A 6659-nucleotide genomic window follows, 5' to 3' on the forward strand; every position below is an offset into this window, starting at 1 on the left:
AGCATGAGCTTTAAACACAAGTCAGACCAGGTCAGTTCCTTCACAAAAGCCTTCCGGTGGCTTTCTGTGGCATTTAGAATAAAACAGAACTTTCCAACATAACCTGACTATGTTGAGCCATAGAAGATGGCATTTTGGTCTGAATATATCATTAAGGGAGCTCACAGGGTTTCAGGTCTACTTTATGAAAAGCAAATGAAGTCTCAGAAGAATGGGTCTCTTCCCCAATCCCTTCATTTCAACACCCACATGAATGAGCTGACGATGCCCTTTGTTTTGTACCACATTTTTCTTAGGTTTCCTCTTCTTTTTTTAAAACTTCTATTGAGGATTAGATCATCTCTTAGAAAATTGCTATATGCACAACTAATGAATCATCGAACTTTACATCAGAAACCAGGGATGTACTGTATGGTGACTAACATAATATAATAAAAAAACATTAAAAAAAAGAGAAAAAAGAAAATTGCTATATGATCAGTATTTAGCCTCTCCAATTCTCAGTTTCCTCATCTGTCAAATGGGGATGTTCAATCTTCTACTTTATACATTTGCTTTGGAGATTAAGTGACCTGAAGGGGAAAACACCTGTCAGTGCATGAACACTGCATTCCATCTTTCTGCCTGTGAGCAAAGGAAGCAGCATGCATCCTTCACTGTTGCAAATAGACAAACTGATAAGGGAATAAGGAATGTCTCTGAAATAAGGATGATATCATTGTTTACTTCCAGCAGGGCAGTGGTTGGGGCGAGGAGTACCTGAAGCCTGGGTCACTGGTCACCGGTGGCTTGTCATAGTGACTGAGCTGACACCAAGCCTTACTCCGGAGCAGGTATTTTTATGCAGTTAACCTTCTCTGGGCCGGTGATGATGCAACATGTTTGTTCCCTGAGTACACATTGTTCTCAGGTGGCTGGCGTGGTCACTAAAAATCCTACCTACTTTAGAATATTCCTGTTTGCAAATCCCAGGCAATGTCACTGAACAGAGCTTCCAGCCTAGGCAGGGGAGCCGAAAGAATCCCGAGGGCAACACCCATCTCCTTCTTGCGCGCCACTTCGTGAGGGCAAGTTGTCTTCATGCACCGGACCTCGACCTGAAGGCAAGCTCCTGTCCCCCACCCGCCTCTTCCACCGCCTTACCCCTACAGACCTGTTCTTCAGATGCTTTTATAACCTCATTGACTGTTTCTCACTGTACAAGTACAATAGAACTGGGGGGGGGGGGAGAGCAAGGGCGAGCATGCACACACATGATAATAGAGAATATATGGCAATAATAAAATACAAATCATCAGTCATTCTGTCCTCTCCCTCTCTCCAAAGAAAAAAATGACTTCAACACTTGGTTATAGACTTCCAGAATTGTTCTTTATTCATCTATATATACCTATGCAGTGGGTAAATGCATGGATCATGGAATAAGATTGCCTGGCTTAGATCCCAGCTGTGTCTGTTACTAGCTGGGGGCCTCAGGGCAATTATTTTTAGCTCTTCTGTCTCAGTTTCCTCATCTACAAAGAGAAATTTCTCCTGGGGTACTGTGAGGATTAGTGAGATCATAAATGTAAAAATAGTAAAAAGAGTGCCTAGCACATAGCAGGTGCTCAGTGAAATCTATGTAGATGTATAATTACATATAAAAATTGAATTGAGAATGCATTACTGTGTAACTTGGGGAAGAGAACAATGTCCCTTACAGCTGATTCTCCAGAGCACATAGTAGGTAGTCAATAAACATTTGTTAAATGAATGATGGATTAAGCCAGTTAATGTTAATAAAAAATATGAGTGGATACACCTGAAACTAACGCAACATTGTATGTCAACTATACTCAAACAAACAAACAAACAAAATAAATAAAAAGAATTGCAGTGAGCGGCACCTGGGTGGCTCAGTAGTTAAGCGTCTGCCTTTAGCCCAGGGCGTGATCCCAAGGTCCTGGGATCGAGCCCTGCATCAGGCTTCCTGCTCAGCTGGGAGCCTGCTTCTTCCTCTCCCACTCCCCCTGCTTGTGTTCCCTCTCTCACTGGCAGTCTCTCTCTCTGTGTCAAATAAATAAATAAAATCTTAAAAAAGAAAAAAAGAATTGCAATGAACTGAAACATTAGAAGAAATATGAGTGGATAAATAGTCAGAATGGGTCAGGGTGAATGGAACCCAAAGAAAATCACTGGCTAGGAGAACCTTTGGATGCTGGTGATTTTTCTAGAAATATTTACAAAACTTACATTAGGCACTTAAAGCCTTCTTGGGAAAAGTAAAAGCTCATGGAATCACCCTGGAACACAGCGGGAGGAAGAGGGAACTGTTCAGCCAGGTCAGTAACTTCGAGTAGATATTGGGATCTCCTGCTGCTCAAACCTCATGCTCATTGTTCTGAGGGGAGCTGACGGTCTCCATTCCTGAGTCTGGCTTCTGATCTGCAAATGCTAGAACCCTTTCCTAACCCCAGGCACCTCATTGTCTCCTGCTACGTGGGCTTATTTATAGCCTTGAAGAAATGACAGAAATTGGTCACTCACCCCTTGGTCTGTGAAAAACTTTTACAGAATTTCTCCAAGTAAAGTGCCCCATCTTTAACCTTCCAACTCAGACCAGGGAAACACTTGTAGCTGATGAACAACTCCAAGTTCTCAGTGAAAGACAGTGCTTGGGAATGACCTACACGATCGTATTTTCAGTCATGGCATGCTGAGAAGACAGAGAGGGGCTAGGAGAGGAGGTGTGAAGGGTATGTGGGCCAGAGACACATGGCAGGGTGGGCTGAGGGCCTGTCTGAGGCCCGGCATGACTCAGGGTGGTTTACACACATGGTGAGGGCTGTTTTCCAGCCTGGTCCGATACCATTACATCACTCCTCCAGTTCCAGGAAATCCAGCAAGTGCCTGCCACAGCAATTCCCCGAGATCCAACTCAAACACACGGCCCCTCCTCAGCCCTGGAGGCTGATGACATGTGAAGGAAAAGCCAATTCACAACATCCTTCTGTTGGGCCTGAGAGGCAGAGGGTGAATTCGCTGGGCGGGTGGAGAGTGGGCAGCTTTCCGAAGGCACATACGACCAGGTATCCGTGACAACACCCTTGTCTTTTTCTTTCTTCTCTTTTTTAAGAAACATTATTTGAATTCCGTTTTTCCATCTACAGAATATGAGGGCTGGAATCGCACTCCGCTGCTTACTAACTGTAAGACCTTGGGCAAGTCCCATGATCGTGCTAAACCCCAGATTCTTCACCTGTAAAATGGGGAGGATACTAATAGGACCTATCCTCATGGGACGTGTGAGAACAAAGTGAAAGCGTCCACATAAAGTACTTGGCACGGTGCCTGATGTATATTACCTGCTCAGTAAATGTTTTCTCTTTTTTAATTTTTTAAAGATTTTATCTATTTGTCAGAGAAAGAGAGGAGAGAGGGAGACAGAGCACGGAGAACACAAGCAGGGGGAGCAGCAGGCAGAGAGAGAAGCAGGCTCCCCGCTGAGCAGGGAGCCCAACGCAGGACTCAACCCCAGGACCTTGGGATCATGACCTGAGCAGAAGGCAGATGCTTAACCAACTGAGCCACCCAGGCATCTCTAAATTTTTTCTCTTGTTGTTACCACCAAGGAGGATGGTCAGTCCATATCATTTAGGACTTTTACTGTCTTCTCTCCCTCAAATACAGAACTTTTTTTTTTTTTTTTAGAGGTAAGATTTACTGAGGTAAAAATCCACAATGCAAGAGGCAGAAACCATGAGTAGCTTGATGAATGTTTGCAAAATGAAGGCCCCATATAACCACCATCTATCAAGATACATAGCTTCTTTCATCATCACTAGCACCCAGAATCTTCTGTGTGCCCCTTCAAACTCACTATTCCTCCTATTCTGACTTCCATCACCAGAGATTAGTTTTTAAAGTGAAATCATTGTCCTAACCACCACCCAGATAAAAATACAGAACATTCCCAGCAAGCCAAATGGATCCCCATCCCACCCAAAGAGAACGACTCTTTTGATTTCTATTACAATAAATTTTGTTTTCGTTTTATATGAATGGAATTAATACAGATCATGTATAATGTATACAGAGCCGTGTGTGCTGTTTTTATCTTTTGCTCAACCACATGTTTCCTTGTGGGATTCGTCCATGGTGCTGCATGAGCAGACATTGATTTCTTCTCATTGCTATATAGTATTGCACTATATGAATATTCCACAATATATTTGTCCATTTTATGTTGATGAATATTTGTGTGGGTCCCAGTTTTCTGCTATTACAAATAATGCTGCTGTGAACATTCTTGTACATGTCTTTCAGTGCTCTTATATACACATTTCTGTTTTTTATATATCTAAGAAGGAAATTGGCAACATCATCGAGTGCTAATGTGTTTTTAGTAGACAATGCCAAGCAATTTTCAATGTTGTACCAATTTGCATGCCAGCAATACCGGAAAGCTCTGGCTGCTCTACATTCTCACCAACACTTGTAATTACAAGGTTTTGTGTGTGTTTTTTTTAATTTAGCGATTCTAGTGGGTATATAGTATTATCTCATTGAGGTTGTAATTTGCATTTCCCTGAAAAATAAGATGTTGAGTCTTTGTATTGGCTGTTTTCATATCCTTTTTTGTAAAATACCTACTTAAATTTTTTTTTGTCCATTTTCCTCTTGTTTATCTTTTTCTTACTGATGTATGAGAGTTTAAAAAAAAAACAAACACATGTCCTTTGTTAATTACGCAAATATCTGTTCCCACGCTGCCGCTTGCCTTTTCATGTTCCTGACAATGTCTTTTGATGAGCAGAAGTTTTTAATTTTACTATAGTCCAATTTATCATTTACTTTCTCATAGTTGGTGCTTTTCATGTCCTGTTTAAGAAATCATTGCTTGGGATGTCTGGGTGGCTTAGTTGGTCAATCATCTGATGCACTGGGTGTGGAGTCGGCTTAAGATTCTCTCTCTCCCTAATCAGAAGGGGGAATGAAGCATGAGAGACTATGGACTCTGAGAAACAAACTGAGGGCTTCAGAGGGGAGGGGGGTGGGGGAATGTGATAGGCTGGTGATGGGTGGTAAGGAGGGCACGTATTGCATGGTGCACTGGGTGTTATATGCAACTAATGAATCATCGAACTTTACATAAAAAACCAGGGATGTACTGTATGGTGACTAACATAATATAATAAAAAAAAATATTAAAAAAAATATATTCTCTCTCTCCCTCTCCCTCTGGCCCTTCCCTGCTACATGCACTCTCTCTTCTCTCTCTCTCTCAAAAAAAAAATAATTGCCCATCCTAATGTGATGAAAATATTTTCCTATGTTATCTTCTAGAAGATGATTGTTTTTCCTTTTACACCTGAAGGTGATTTTTATGCACAGTGTGAAGAAGGGGTCGTGTTTCATTTATGCCTCCCCCATGGAAATTCAAGTGACTCAAGGCCATCCTTTCCTTACTGCAGAGTAATGACACTATTGTCAGATATCTGGTAACCATATATGTAGACATCTTCTCTGGATTTTATTCCATTGATTTGTCTGCTCTTATGTTATTATTGTACTTTCTAAATTACTCTAGCTGTATACTAAATCTTAAGATCTGGTGATACAAGTCTTCCTGTTTTCTTCTTCTTAAAAATTACAACAACTTGGGAAGTGTATGTATGTATGTATATATATATATATATATATATATATATATATATATATATATGTATTTTTTTTTTTTTTTGCATGCACATGCACAACACCCACACACACATGAGACAAATCTGTGATTTTGATTCAGGTTGCATTAAATCTATAGACCAATTTGGAGATAAAAATATTGAATCTCTTAATCAATGTATATGGAAGAGCCCTTCATTTATTTAGGCTTTCTTCAATTTCTTTCAGTAATGTCTTGTTTTTAGTATAGAAGTCTTATACATCCTTCACTAGATTTGTCCTAACTTTTGTCATACTTGTTTGATGTTATTATATATGGTATTTTAAAAATTTCATTTCCTAATCAATGCTGGCATATATATAGAAATACAATTGGTTTCTTTGTACACTGACTTTGTATCCACCAATTTTGCTAAATTCAGTTATTAATTTGAATCTGTAAATCTATAAATTACTAACTTGAATCTGTAAATTAAAAAAAATTCTGTGTACACAATCTTATCATCTCCAAATAATGACAGCTAAAGTGCATTTTGGGGGGACTTAAATTATTTATGTTTCCAATTTGCAGAACATACACATTCCCAATCACAACATTTAAAATAAAACATTCATGGCTTTTTATACCCTAAAATGTTTAACTTAGTTTTTGTGATTATGTCGGGTAAACAAAGTCATGGCTCAAAATCAACATCTACTTCTGTCCACATAAAATGCAGCACCCAAATGAACCCTGCATTTCTTACAGGGAAACAGTTTTCCTTTTGTATTTTACCATGCTAAGGTGGAAACTAATGTCTGTGGACAAAAGTACTGAAAAGTTAATTCAAGTTTGTACATATACCAGCAAGTACCCTCCCATATGATTTCACACAATTTAAATATTTTTCAAGATATGTTATTTTCTACCTAAATATAATTGGACACTGAATTCAATATAATTGTCAATATCAATTGAGATACTAGTACTTAGGGAATGGACGATAAAATATAAGACATAT

General features: G+C 39.5%; 1 long non-coding RNA gene across 1 annotated transcript; it reads left to right on the forward strand.

The window, feature by feature from the left end:
• The first annotated feature begins 201 nt into the window (after nt 1-201).
• LOC130542776 (uncharacterized) lies at nt 202-5207 on the forward strand. The gene is made up of 2 exons (XR_008957567.1): nt 202-833; nt 973-5207. It is a non-coding gene; the product is annotated as an uncharacterized LOC130542776 (long non-coding RNA).
• Nucleotides 5208-6659: the final 1452 nt, after the last annotated feature.

Source organism: Ursus arctos, unplaced genomic scaffold, assembly GCF_023065955.2.
Source record: "Ursus arctos isolate Adak ecotype North America unplaced genomic scaffold, UrsArc2.0 scaffold_5, whole genome shotgun sequence".
NCBI lineage: Eukaryota > Metazoa > Chordata > Mammalia > Carnivora > Ursidae > Ursus > Ursus arctos.